Source organism: Dromaius novaehollandiae, chromosome 15 (assembly GCF_036370855.1).
Source record: "Dromaius novaehollandiae isolate bDroNov1 chromosome 15, bDroNov1.hap1, whole genome shotgun sequence".
In the NCBI taxonomy this organism is placed as follows: domain Eukaryota; kingdom Metazoa; phylum Chordata; class Aves; order Casuariiformes; family Dromaiidae; genus Dromaius; species Dromaius novaehollandiae.
Genome location: NC_088112.1, coordinates 18,649,047 through 18,664,173, shown reverse-complemented (window position 1 = coordinate 18,664,173; position 15,127 = coordinate 18,649,047). Strand labels below are relative to the sequence as shown.

At 41.9% G+C, this 15,127-nt stretch overlaps 1 protein-coding gene across 1 annotated transcript in view; it reads left to right on the top strand.

The window, feature by feature from the left end:
• The window catches only part of SPOCK1 (SPARC (osteonectin), cwcv and kazal like domains proteoglycan 1), a 324,732-nt gene that overhangs the window by 172,673 nt on the left and 136,932 nt on the right, over nucleotides 1-15,127 (top strand). The window lies entirely within an intron of this gene.

Genomic DNA, 15,127 nt, shown 5'->3' with positions numbered 1-15,127 from the left:
GCAGTAGTAAAAGGAGCCTAGAAGCTTTTATGTGTTGAGGCACAATCTAACTCTAATTAAATGTGTAATCTAATCTAATGAAATGGCTTCCAGCTAGTTTCAAACTTGTGTTTTTCTAGGGGAAGGGCAAAAGCGTCCATTCTGAAAAGCAGCATGATCACTTGTGGGTTTATGCCTCTCTGATCACAGCTGCAGAAAGATGTGAGATACTACCGGTTGCAAAGGTTGTTCTTCTAAATGAACAGTATATAACAAGTGTCAGACGTGTGCAGTATATAACAAGTGTCAGACGTGTGATATGCAGCAATAGTGTACTTTCAGACAGTATGATGGTACCTGTTACATGGTAAATCTGTATGTAGTTTGGGAAACATTTCGAAGCCATGTGCATTATCTAGATGTTAGCAGTTATGTGATGCTTTTAAGTTTTCTTCTTCCTAAGTTGCTTGTATATATGTTCTGTATATTCTGTGCGGTATTGCACACTGTCATCTTTACATCAATTTGCAGAAACTGATAGGCAACGTAGGCAACAAATTTGCTCTTCTGTATTAATTGATTATCTGGTTGTGAGTCCAAGCATTCAGCAGTTAAAGAAAATAATGTAGATATGAATTATTCATTCCATGAGAACTGCTGTAATGGATAAGAAGGCAAGGTCCAGCTAGTCAGGTGTCCTCTTGCTGATAGTGAGCACCATTAAGTGTGAGTGAAGAAGATACAGGAAACTTGCAGCAGGCAGAGATAGGGTCATTGGCCCAAACCATTCCTAATGTTTGGCTTCTCTATTCTCTTCTAGCACATAGTGTGAGCTGCCACGTACATTGCCGAGCTGTCAGCTTTGCCATGGTGGCAGGAATGCTTATGCCTACTGTTGGTCACTGTTGCAGTATTTCCATTTGTTTCATTTTAGTTGTGCCGTTTTTCCCAAATATATCAGCAGTAGAGTAGAAGTATTTTAATCCTCCAAGTGACCAACGCTGCAGTTTAGGTAAGCCTTGAGTTTCTCTACCTTCCAACTGGTCCTGTCTCATGAATCATTTAACAGAGTCCATTTAAAAGTGGAATGGTGTGATCCCAAGGAGACCAAAGCTTCCACTGGTCTGTAGCAATACAGTGTCTCATTATTAAAAGAGAAGGGTCTGTAAGAATATGGCCATTTTAAAATCTGCGAGTTCTCTGGTACAGGGACTTAATACTTCCCATGCAGATAATGGCTGTTCATTGATGTTAACATTTCTATTGCATTTTTTAAGGCTGACAGTTAATGCCATCAGAGGGAGTTGTGGGTAGTCAGCATTTTACAGGATCAGCACTATGGCTGTAACTCTCTGGAAATTTAAACATGATGAAAACTTATTTGAGGTTACTCACAAAAAAAGAAAGCAATTACATGATTATTTTATTTCAATGCAAAAAGATTGACAGTCCACAGCCAGTAAAAATGCACATCAGTCTTCTGTATTCCTAGCCACGGGCCTGCAGAGCTTCTTCTTCATTTGTTTGCTTTCTCAGGCTGCATGTAGATAGCAAGGAACAGTAAAGCCCTTCTAGCCCCAGCCTTTCAGCTTTGTCCTGTTTCGTTGTAATACCAAATGATCTGGAAATCCACCTGAAAAAGTAGTTAAGTGATGTAAAATTTAGACATGCTAACAAATTACCAGTAGCAGAACATGCTGAGTTTCAAATCATCCTGCAACCTGGGAGACTGCTAAATTAATTAGCTCGATACAAAACTTCAAAGAGGAGCCAATGAGACAATCCACTAAAAGGAGAAATAAGGGTCTTTCTCCTGAAACAATGACATTGACACTTTGATGCCCCACTGTTTTGATGCGTTTGGCAAACTTAAAAAAAAATCGTATCTATGCATTAAAATCAGTGCACCACTGTCTTCATTCAGCAAGTACTGAGTGCCCATAGTATAGACTTAGCATATTAAGACTAAGCATATCATGTCCCAGATATAGAGTCTTCTATGTTTAAGGGGCCTATTTTGCCTAAAAAGTATCTTGACAGTTGTTGACTATTCGCCTCAAATTAAAAGCACCAGATATTGTAATCTTCCTTCAGAGAAAAAACAAATCCAAAAGATTTGTGGGCCATTTAAAAACTTACAGGGCATGAAATTAATACTGTATGAGGACGAAAGAAAGGAATTCCCTCCTTAGGTCTTGCGCGTAACTACCAAGACTAGTGCTGTGGTCAAATCTGAGTTCTTGTGATATATCCTCGTAGCACATTCATACAACACATGTACATGGACTAATACATAAAGAAATTGATATTTCTTTTAACTGTGTTTTTTGAACGTCTTCACATTTTCAGTGTACATATATAGAGTGTGTGAAAGAGCAAGGGAGGACAGCTGAGTAGCTGAATTAAATAGCCTGAACTGGAGTGTCGGCTCCCTGCTTCCAAACTGTGAACCGCAGCATGATGGCTCTCAAGCGTTAATGGGAGATTTACTTTTTTTGCTGTGTTGGTGACTAATTTATGGTATTAAACACTAAAATGACCTCTGTGGCAATAGTAGAAGCTAATGTGGCAGCATTTCTTGCCAGGGTTTGTGATGCGGTCATTTGGATTATAACTTAACTACCACTTAGGCTTCCCTCTCCTTCATTCCTCAGCAAAGAAAGTTACTGTAATACCCTAGATGTTCAGGGAGGGTCAGATCACAGGACCTGAAGGTCTTCATTAGTCTTTGCCTCCTGCAGACCCAGCATGTTCAGAATGTCCACGCTCTGCACTGTGGTGTGAGCTGGAGCGGATCGAAAACTTGAGTTAGGCTTTCTGGCAGCGACTGTCTCCTGGAAAATGCTATGAAATCAGCTGGAGAAATATTCTTGCCCAAATTATAAACACAAATTCAGTCATCGTGTCAGACATGCGCACATTTCCAGCCTTTTCTCTGTAGAGGTTTTAGTGTTTGACCCTTGTGAAATCAAGTTAACGTCATTTCTCAGTCCAGTACCAGCCCAGGTAACAGAGTGGGCACTGAAGACCTCCCAGGGGAGGTAGAGGGGTCAGCAAGGAGCAGGTACTCATCACTGCTCTTCTACCTAATTGTGCAGCTTTTTCAGCCCTATTCTTGCAGTGCAGAAGACCTCTTTGTAGTGATGCACCCTTATTAAAATCTCGCTTTACTGATTAAAATAGGAATGTATTCTGCAGAAGAAGCTGTAGGATGTATAAATTGGGCTGAAATACAATTTCTGTTCCTGTAACATCACAGCATATTTATATGAAAGGATCTGGTTTTTGTCGTGAATGTGAAGGTCATGGGGTTTTTTTTGCTATCTTCTGACTGTCATTTTTCTGCAAGGATATTGCTTGAATTTGGAAAGGCATCTGGTTTTATTTGGTTTTTGTTCCAATCTGAGCTCCACTGCTTATCCTCTCAGGCTTTTCATATTCGCTGGGAACAGTGAAGTCTAGTAGGGGATAACAGTTGCCTACAACGTTTGCATCTGTTCGGATCAGAACTGAACAAAGTTCATTTGTTCCAAATTATAACGATCGTTCCTCCTAGCATCTTCACTCTTTGCTGTCTCTTTTCCCAAACAGTGCAACACTGTTACTGGCTCTTCACATTGTTCTTGTCTCAAATTTGGGGCAATGCCTCCAGAGGAGATATGTCTGAGATAGGTCAGGCCAGTTGACTCTGGAAGCATAATATATATTCACTGAGAGGAAGTAAAACCCAGTTTCCACTTCCATTGTTATTTACTTTATGTTTGAATTATTCAGGGTTCCTGATATATATGGTTCCTTTTTATTAGAACTCTATGTTTTATCCTTGTTCTAATAAAAAGGAACATGTACATCAGAAACCCTCAATAATTCAGCATTCCTTTGCTGCTCAGAAAGCTTACTCTTTTTGATGACATTTCTTGCCTAGGCGCACCAGAAATCAAGCAATTCTGCTATGAACAGTTGTTCTTCTGTTGTAGAAGTGTGTTTTAGGTACCATGCTGAGTGCAAAGTTACAGGATTTGCTGTTGTATTGCCTGAGGCATCGTGGGCGCGTTCTCTGTGGGAAAAGGACAGAATAATGTTTTAGTTATTCCAGACAGTTACTGACGTGTCCATAGGCAACTGTTCAAACTTTAATTCTTTCCTAAAGAATCTTTCTTCAAAATTCTTTTAGCTAAGTATTTTTAGCAAGAGAAATAACATTTCTCCTTTATATCTTCATCAATGTATCTATTCTTAAGAAACAAACATTTTAAACTATGAATGTTTTGAGTCTAAAGCCTTCTAAATGTTTGTGCCTGTTAAAAAAAAATGATATCAATTGCTTATCAAGAGACATATCGAGATGCCCTGGGCTGCATTAATGAGACTAGAATTTTAGCCTGCGATGCAATTTGCCAGGGAACAATAAAAAGACAGCTGCAAAGCGTGTAGGTTTAGCGTCAGCTCTGTAGAGGTGATCTTTGGATCTTGAAAATGAATGTCGAGGTCTCAAAGCCAAGAGAGGAACTGCAGGCTGTGAGATAGAAGCTGGCCATCAGTTTTCCCACTTGTGTAGCAACTAAAGCATAACTCCAGCTGGGAAAACCCTGCAGAAAGAGCACAATGCTTTTTTTCACCCTTTATATCTGCAGGGCTGTACAAGTCCTATAACTTCATACTTTTCATTCCTGTCCTGCCACTAGACGCTTGTAGTCTGCAGTGCTACTTGTGACCGCTGTAACCTTCTGAGGTTATCTGCTTATTTTACCCATTCACTCTGCACGCTAAAGTCACCAGTCTCCTACTATTAAGAAACTCCTGGTCCCAAAGTTTCTGCCTTTGGCACAATTCCAAAGTTAATTTTTACAAACTAGTTGTGTAGATTATCCATTTTCATCTTCATTTGTTTCACATTAGAGATTCTCTCTCAGAAGGTGGAGTGAGGAGTGATATTAGGTAGTCACTGATTCCCACAGCACTCGTTTCTGCAAAACTTATCCTAAAGAAGGAATTTTCTTTGCTGTATTTATATTTACTAAATTTTAAAACCATCCAGGATAGGTGTTTCTCCTTTCATTTATTTCCCAGGCTAACCGCTCTGGGATATCAATTATATGACTAGTTGCTTATCCATAGAGGAGCTTTATCTTTTCCCACTTAGGTAATTCCTTTCAAAAGCAACAAAAATTACATTAGGCAACAATCTATTACACTAGCCAACCCCCAGCTCATTCACAGTTTTGATGTATTTTGTGTTGTACAGATTTCTAAATTATGTACAAGTGCATGCAGTAGCAGCAGCACTCGTGCTTTTCTTTTGCTGTCATGTCCCATGGTTAAAATTGCTATAACTTTATAATTCTAGTGATTTCTTCTCACAATAAATTCCTTGCCCATAAACTTAATAGCCTATGTTTTCTATGTTCATCCCCAGTCCAGAGGTGTTGTGCAGAATGCTGCCCGTCTTGCTAGGTTTTGCACTAGGGATTGCTGAGGAGGACTGAAACTGCTCTCTTTCCATAAATAATGAAATCAGTCTTTGAGAAGTCTCTTATTTTTATGTTTGTTTTGCTCAGTGCACACTAAAACTAATGTAATATGGAAACAAATCTTCCGCTGTTGATGTAGAAAATAAAGTGCTTGCCCATGTTTCCATGGAGACAATCAGACTCTGTCGTAAATGAACATGAAACGGCTCTTAGTTCTGCAGATTTTAGCTGTTTTGAAATCGTCCCGTTCCGAGTCATTCACAGGGGCCCTTTGCGTGTGCTCCCCGATGCCTTCCAGGAGCCCCAGGGTGACGTGTAAATCATACCTGGTGTCACCGGCCCCGAGCGCAATCTCAGCAATGGGTAAAGCAGCCCCAATAAAATCTGACTTTTAACCGTTTTCACAAGGTGTTATCAGCTGGCCAGTTCTAGCGGTGCAGCTATCCAAACACTTTCTCTCTTTCTCACACTATCTGTGTGCACCAGATGTAGAAAACTGAGCTTGAAAGTATGAGGGAGCATATTAAAGTCCAGCACGGGTACAGCCAGGCTTGGAGGCAGCCGGGAGGGGTGCAATCGTTAGCAGCTCTCCCACGGAAAGAGCAGTGGCAGTTTTGGCAGAGCAGCGAGGAGCTGGTGGGGTGGAGATCATTCGGACTGAGGAGCCGATGCCTGGGGTTAGAGATCCTTGATTGCCTCCCTGTAGGGCACCTTTGCAAAGCAAGCACAAAGCTGAGGCTGACCAAAAGAAACAGGCATCTTTTTAGCTCTGCTCCTATCCTGCAGATCCGTTAATCCAAATAACGCAGATGGCTCCCTTCTTGCAAGGTGGACATGGAGGAATCGGGGTTTTCTCATGTTGTACCAACTCAAGATCAGAGCAGTCTTTTGCATCTCGCTGCCTACACCCCAGGAAGCTGGATCATCGCAGGGGGTTAGGGGCTCTAAGACCAGAACCGTAAAGCTGCTGTCGTTAAACATGCGCCAAAACCCTGGCAGTCCCTGAGAATGGGGATTTTTGTACTCTCCCTACTTCCAGAATTAATAATCGAAGGGACCATCTGACCAATGCCCTGTGCTAACTCTGGCTTGCCGTGATCCTACCAGAATATGCAGAAACACAGCCTCAGGTGTTGACACGTCCAAGCACAAAGTATCATGCAGCGCAAGTGCTTCGAGTTTAGGGGCACACGACGGCACCGACGCCGCATCGTGCTTCGCTGCACTGATGCGCACGCTTGGTACTCGCATGTTGGGCGATGCTTTGCCTTGCGGGCGGGAGTTGTTTGTGAGCGGCGCACCTGGTGCTAGCTGGAAAACAAAGCAGAGCCCTCGCTGGCTTTGGCAGGTTTTTCCTTCCTGGGGATGTTTGTTATTTCAAGTGCAAAAGAAAGTGCTAAAAAGATAAATGTATTAGCAGAACATAGTCAAGTGTATGAAAAACTAAAAACTTGCCCCAGTGTAAGGGGAAGTATTTCAGCTACATCCACAGTATGTGGAGATATAAATCACGACCGTTCACTGTCAGAAGTCAAGCCAGGACCTCTCTTTTATGACTCAGCTTTGGTCTAGTATGTGTCTCTTTGCTCCTCACTAGCCAAATACCTCTGTTGGTGGTTGTGGCTCACCATCAGGCCCACCACTGGAAGCCCATTTCCTAACTTACGGTCCTAGCCTTTTTTTTTTTTTACTTCACTTATTTTTACTGCCTTAGATCTCTGTATGTTTGTCAAGCACATTCCTGTTACTCAGGGTCTTATCTTTGCTTCAGAAAGCAAATCAGTAGAGTCCTTTAAAGTATCTTTTGCCCTGGATGGCCCTCAGCAATGTCAGAAGAAATCGTATGTCAGTTATGAGAAAGGATTTTTGAAAGTGCCTGTAAAAATGAAAATAGATGTGTCTTTCCACTATACTAATATCTTCAGCCACTCAAATGTTTGGGTACTCTAAAACAAAACTACACAAAAATACAGTGCAGTGAGGGAATAAATGCTGACAGTTTGAGATGTTACTGTTTAACCGCCTTGAGAAATTCCATTTAATGAAAATAATGCACATACATGTTTGAAGCATTCAGGCCTGTGGTAATTAATTTTCAGCTGAATTGATTTCTGTATGCAAATTGCTCTGAGTAATTATGTGAAGAGAGAGCATGTGAGAGAGAGAGACTTAAATATCTGAGCCTGTTAATCGAAGACGTTCTCCCCTAGACTTGGGGGAGGGCTAGCGCCAATTTTCTCTCTAATGAAGCAGAATGATTTATGCCAAGATTTGCAGAAGCAGAATAAAAACCATTGGTAATTACTTGCAATTGATACGGGTTGTGGGGGGGACAGTCTAATCTATTATTAAAGGACATTTTTTAAGAGCAGAATTATTAACAATACCAGCTGTGGGAAGAGATGCTACACTCAGCTCCAATAAACAACATATTCTTAGCCAGTCAATGTGGCCACTTGCTAAGCTGTAAAATAAGAAAAAATAGGAAAAACGCATAAAGAAAAAACCTTCTGAATGGCTGTGAGAGTCTGGACGTCCGTCACAAGCTTGCCTGGGTGCCTTGCTCCCGGCGGGGTGCTGGGGTCACCCCTCGCTCTTGCCTTCGGCCCCGCAGCCAGCCCAAGGCCAGCTCGGGCACTGAAAGCCATGACGTTGCACAGAGCAGCAGAGCAGCGTTCACCTGAGTGCTCTCTAGGGCAATACCCATGGCCTTGTTCACACTCAGGAAAAAAAGCGCAAATTTACAACCTATTTCAAAGCTGAGTGGAGGCTTTTGGCCCGAAGAAGGCCCAGAGCAGCCTCATTCTTGGGTTCATCCCTCCCTGACCCAACCTGCCGGCTTGCACAGCCAGGAGCTTCTGGGGCTGGCTGGGGACTATTGCTGGAATCAAATAAATATTGAAATGCACACCTATAATTTAATGCATCATTTAATCGAGAGGCTTCGTTTTATGGTCTCTCTCTTTTGTCTTAAAAAGTGCACTAGGATCTCTGTGTTGTAGACAGCAGGTCACATTTTCCAGTTCATCATACCTTTCTCAACAGGTGTTCTTCTTTCCTTTTATAGTCAGAGCAGTTTCAAGGGGATTGCGTAAAAGCAACTGCTCTTGACATTTCATTATGCCGAATTATTTTTGTCATTGAGTGATCATAGTACTTATTGTCAGGCAATTTTGAAAACAAAAAAACAATATTTACATAATGCCATTTTCTTTTGGATTGTGTAGTTTGTTTCAGCTCCGCTAAACAGCTATGAGTTTGAAATTACTCTCTTCCCCCAAACGAATGGTCATAAAAACAAAATCAAGCTCATAAATCTTGCTGTGAACTAGTTGTACGGTTTCTGCAGGATTGCACATCCATTGCTGCGAGACATTGAGAGTATTTATTTGTTATCACCCTTTTAAAATCAAATGTGTAAAAAATAAATTTGCTCCGTTGAGATTAGCACATGACCCACAGCTACAGCGTCGTGTTACACAGCAACTTCTCCCTGTACTGCTTTGTCTGAGCTCCGGAGTTTCCTCCAAGACATAAGTCTTCCCTTATAGTGGTAATATATAAAAACATGAAATGTAATAGAAAAGTATCTCAAACACCGTTGTTGGGTTTTTGTCCAGCAATGATTTATATTGCTAGCTCGCAGCCTCTGGTGATGGGTAGCAGGCAGGGGAGACTAACCGTCTACAGTTCATAAGCAAATGTTCTCCAGCGTGCTTTGTGGCACTGTCAAGGGAAGGGATTTGGGATGCAATCGCTGTTCGTAATCCTTTTAGTATTGAAAAAAGATGTCAGCATACCGTTAGGAGGTTGTTAATGGTCTGATGCAATCCCTAGTGTTTATTATTTCCCAATTATTCTGATAACTCTAAGAGGGAACCACAGAGGATTTGTAGATTTAGTAGGGATCTTAGGTTGCTGTGAATCATAAAAGTTTGACTGCCAGAAGGAATGTGAGTCTGGTCCCTCGGTGACAGGAATTCAGATTCTGCACCCTCATCTTACATGAAAGGGCCTGGTTTTGGGTCACCATGTTTGGATGGTAGCCTTTCCCTTTTGCACTGCAATCAGCTGACCTGTAGAGCTAGTGGACCAGGAGAGGACAATTTTCCTACAAAAATGTGGTAGCCCGTGAAACAGAAACTGTAGCCAGTCTAAAGGTTTCTTCATTTGTGCTCTGCCTGGAAGAGACTGCAGAGTTCAGATTGCTGGGACAGATGGACAGAAAATGAATGTCAGTGATGGAAACATCTCAGTGTTAGAAGTGAGGAAAAGCAGAACTTTGGAGCCAAGACAAAAATGTAGAAGTTCTAAATTTACACAGGATGAAAAACTTCTGAAAATGTTGATGCCGAGAGACATGTCGTACTGTATTTCAGCCAGCTGTCTCCTGGGATGGATGCATTCCCCCAGAGACCAACTGTGCAGGGATTTGAACAACACAAGAAAGCTCAGGACAGGGAACCGTGGAGCCTGGACGCACAAAAAGATAGGCAGGGTGGCTGAGCTGGGTTTCCATCGAGAGATTCACGTTCAGCCTTTAATTCCAATTGTGATCAAACACATGTCCCATCTAAAAATTTTGACCAAACCTTAGCCACTCTTAGATCAGTTAACCATACCAATTCGCTTCACTGTCAGTCCCAGTCTAAAGAAAAACTGGAAAAATGTTTGCATATTTTCCTGTAAAGTACAGCCAGCTTCAGATCTTTGTGATAGTATTGTGCAGTCAGACCTGAGTAACTGTGCAGTACTCCTTAAGGTAGAAAAGGGATGGCTGTAGTTTCCCTTTAGAGCTGAAAAAATAATATCTTAATAATAAAAACCTCCTTTTTCCCCCTCCGCACTCCTTTTCCCACTTTCATTTATTTATTTGTACTTTGACTCTTCATTTTCAAAGACTTTATACTCATTGCTTTAGGACACAAAGAACTGTGATGACAAACATGGTTGTTATGTTTCATCTTATTCCCAAGGGTCTTTTCTTCTGTAGATGATGAGCATCTGCTCCTAGTCATGTAGAAATCTGATTAACAAAGCATGATCTTTGATTAGCATATTTCAGAAATTGTTTCTTATTATGAGTTCTCTCCTTAGGGCTTGTACTGCTTAGCAGTAGAACAACCTTCCAAACTTCTTAAACATGTCGAGGAACTCTACAGACAAATAAAGCCCTTTTTTGACCTTTTATGTTCGTCTGGATCACACATTCTGCATAAGTGATGAAATTCTAAAGAAATAATACTCTAGATTGGAGGGGTTTTTTTTTCTTTTTGCTGTCTTCTCACAAAGACCACATTTTTGCTTAAATTTAATAAACCTCTTTCTACTTTGTTGAATTGTATGAAAGGGATGTTTGTAATGGATAATACATTACACTTATATAATGCGCTCCATCTAAGAATCTCCATGAGCTTTTCTACCATTAATGAATTAATTCTTCCAACACACAGGTGAGGAAAAGCTTTTTTTATTATTATTGTCAGTATTATTATTCTTTGCAGATTTTAGAAACAAGACACTGAGGTAGAGAGCAGTTGTGAGGCCTGATTAAAAAAGAAATTTCTGACTGTATCTTTTCCCATTCCTGTGCTTCAAACTAATAACCATTCAACAGTACTTGCCTTTTCAATGTGCAATTGATGGTCTTCTTGTTGAAAAATATTTCAGAGCTGTGTTTATTTTATTAATAATAGATTGTGTGATGCTAATTCAGAAAATATATACTTCAGAACTGCATGCGTTCTTATTGTCTTAGAAGTCATAAGGAGTTCGCTAAGTGGATATAATGGCTATAATTCTTTAGTTAGAGGGTAAAATTAGTATGAAAAGATGCTAAGCATTGAAACTGCGTGGGTGGTGTCACATAGTCTGTATTGGCCTAAGTCATGCTTCTCTTATTTGTACCAAAGTAGTATTGGTTTTCAAGGGGAAGATGAACATAACCCTACCTAGCCTATCACAGTTCTTACACCATGGTCCTTGCCTGGAGGAGGTTCAGAGATGATCTTGGCAAAGTTCTGTTGGCAGAAGTTGCCCTTAGTTGCCACTGCTGTGCAAATGTCCAGGCACAAACTTGGTTGAGCTGGCAAAGCCTGGCCTTTCCGGCATGGGACTAAACCCACCTACTCCACTAACAGAGGCTCTGGCCGACACACCGCTCCCAGCACAAGGCCAGGGAGGATGTTCTCCAGCAGCACGGTGCTGCTGGCAGCTATTAGCCCTGGGCTCCTCGCCAGCTTGCACAACAGTTTCTGAGTTTCTGTTGATGCAGCGTTTTGCATCAAGGATGTGCCACCAGGAAAAGCAGAAAGACATGCATGTGCTCCAGTAAAAGAGCAGCACCGGCTGGAAGCCAGCAAAAGTTCTGATCATTAAATTTTCTCGTGTGGATATGACCCCTGAATAATCAACACGCTGAACCTAGCATCTGCTGACCCTACATGCTCCGAGTAAAGCTCACCGATTAAAGGCTTTGCAGAAGGAGGGTCTGTCACTCTGCTTTGCAGTTTAAGAATATCTAGTCAGACAGATAGGTAAGGAAACTGTGGCCTGCCGTTTCAATCCTTGTCAAATATCTGCCTCAGTCTTTAGCTGGGTCTCCAGTGAGAGCTGAAATAAGAGGATTAAGGCGGTATGCCTCACTTGCGGTGTTCGCTGTGTAAAGCACAAGCGATGCATCTGCTAGAGCATCTGGTGAGCAAGGACCAGCATCATGGCCACTTCTCCTGTGTGGGTTAGTCTGACTTACAAAGATACAAGAAGGGAAGAGCAGAAGGCTCCGAAAGAGCGTGCTGGCCAGGAGGGCAGGAAGCTGCCCAAGAGCCACCAGAGCCATCTCGGTTCTGTTGGCTGTCCCGAGGGACCTGGAGCTGCTGTTTTCAGCCCTTGATTGTTTCATTTTGACCTATCTTGAGCCTTCAAACACTATCTATTTGTTTTCCTAATGGCAGCGCATTGGAAAGTTGATGCCTTGCTGTTTCCAGTTCAGGAAACATATGGTCTCTTCCTCTTCCTTGCTCACTTCACCTTTTCTATCAGTTTAATGGCTTTAAAAGAAAAAGCTTTTATCACTTTTGTTTTGTTTATAAGCCTTCCCATGTCTTGCACCAAAGGCATTCCACTAAATACAAATGCACTAGTGGTGCTGAATTGCCCATCACAACTCTGCAGTGGGTGTTAATGTGGTACGAGCTTGTAGCTATGACTATTTAAACCAACACAGAACAGCTGCAACGCTGCAGGAAAACAGAAGAATCCTCTGCTTGCTGGGAGTACATTTGTTATATAAAGAAATTTGGTGCATAGCAAGCTGAAACTCCTTGTTCATTAAATAGTATCCTTTAAACTTTTCTCTGATCATCCAGTACGAATGGAAAATTCAGTTATCATAATTGGCCATAGGGTCTTTATGCAGTCCCAAAAATGAAACTGAGTGACCGAATTCCAAGAGTGGCCCCATAAATGTGGGAAGGAAGGGGAGAGGTAAAACAGGAGACTGTAGGACGCATTCAAGAGGAACAAAAAGTCAAATCCATGGTAAAATTAATGTCCAAAAAAACTTATTTAAAAATCACTTCTTAAACGAAAGTGAATTTGTGACTTCCCTTCTTCTGAAGTATTCACATAACCATCTTTTGAATATAAGTAATTTATCTTGGCAGATATGTCTTATTCCTGATCTTTAGAAGCATCCTTTTGTAAGAGAATAAATTTAGATAGATAGCCTTTGGAATGGGACTTGATTGCAGAAAAGTATTTGTAAGAGGTTTTCCCTCGTGGGCTCAGTGCTCTAATTGGAGTGGTATGCAGCACCACACTGTATTACTCCTCTTTTTTTATTTCAAAGACTACCAAATCGCCCCTCATTTAAGGAAGCAGCCTGTAGAAACTCGGCAGGAGCAGGCTAGCTTGCACGCAGGCAGGACTCAAACACCGGCTGCTCCTCTTGAGCATCTCGCAGGCCGTGGAGCAGTCCTGCTCTGGTGCCTAGTGGGTCAATATTTTCTTGCCTCTCTTTGAAGGAGCAGCTCCTGGCTCCATGTATATGTTGCATGTTCTTCTCTCAGTCACACAAACCTGCCCACAGGCTTTTACCACGTTAGGTCTTCTGGTACCTGCTTAGTATCTTTGTTTATTGGGCAGGGGGAAGATATGAGCCATTCTAGCAAAACTCAGTATAATATGCTTCCCGTTACTTTCTTCAGTTAGCATTAGGAGAGGTTTTTGTGCAGACAGAAACAAATGAAGGGGTTCCTCAGACTCTCTCTGCCCTTTTCTGAGTGTGTTCATTGCACCTGGGAAAAAGGTTCATCACTAACTAAATGGAGATTTTCATAGAGCCTCTCATTAGAACATTGGCAGTGTATCTCTGCCTTTTGGTCTCCAAATACCTTTTCCAGATAAGTGGGGGGCATTAATCCTTCTGTCCTGGCCAAATGCAAACTTTGGTAATTACTTGCTATCTACAGTCCCTAAAATCCCTTTGCATTTTCATTAGGGTACAACATTATTCACTCCTTCAAGTCCCCTATGGTGCTGCCTTGCAGAATGCTGTTAAATAGTGGCAAATTTTAACCAGAGGTGACGACGTTTGATTGGTAATGGAGATGTTCAGGTGGCAGGTTCATAGGATCTTTCCTAATCAACACTGGAAAGAGGGTACCTGAGGGTAAGCCCTAGTACTCTGCGCTTTCCCGTGCAGAACTGCGCCTCACTTCTGCGCATTTTCCAGACCCATGACTAGCTGCAGTCCCTCACATCACTCACATCTTGGATGTAAGAAGCTCCCTTCGCTGTCCAAATCACCACCCTATCCTTTTCTCCAGCACCTTACGAAGTGCTGAGATAAAGATTGTCCACTGCATTATTCGCCCTGTACCAAAAAGTACCAAAGGGTCATTCGGGGGCAGTCTGGCCCGAGCCCTGTTAGGCTGCCTTAGGCCATGGGGGAAAAAGGCAAAACAGCAGTGATGGTGCGTTGGGGAACCTGAGTGTCAACCCAAAGCAGGGTGCCACCACCAAAAGGTGGAGCAGGGGAGAGTGTGGAAAGGAGAAGAAGGGGCGTATGCGGTGACTCTCTGGAAAAATGTTCCCTGCGGAGCATCAGCAGAGACAACAGCTTGTGTGTATTTGCTCTGAGCTAGCACTTCACCGTGCTCTCTAGTCCCACTTCCAACGGCACTGTTAGAAATGAAAGTTGTTGTATAAAAGCCCAGGATTATTTTGTTGTTATTACTGCCCTTCTACTCGAGCATTTTAAGTACAAGGGAAGTTTATCCATAAAAATTTAAAATAATATCTACAAGTAATATACACAATATAGTGTATCTGTGCAATGAAATGTAGTAGCCCTGTGCAGTATGTCCATCATTAAATGGCTTCTAAAATACTACTTATTGTTACTTACGAGTGTATTTTATTCCACCGTAACTTTTGTATGAGATAAGCAATATAAAATAGATTATTATACCAGAACTTCCTCATAAAGTATCGTGTCTAATATTCATTTGAATAACAAGTTAGACTCTGAGCACCGCTCAGTAATCAGAGGCTCTAAGCCCTGCGTCTATCTTTCCACTTTGGTCCATGAGAACAACTCACATGCTGCACGGTGGGTGGGTATTTGTCCCATCAGGTGTCCAAGCAGTCATTCCAACCAGTTGTTATTCCCATCC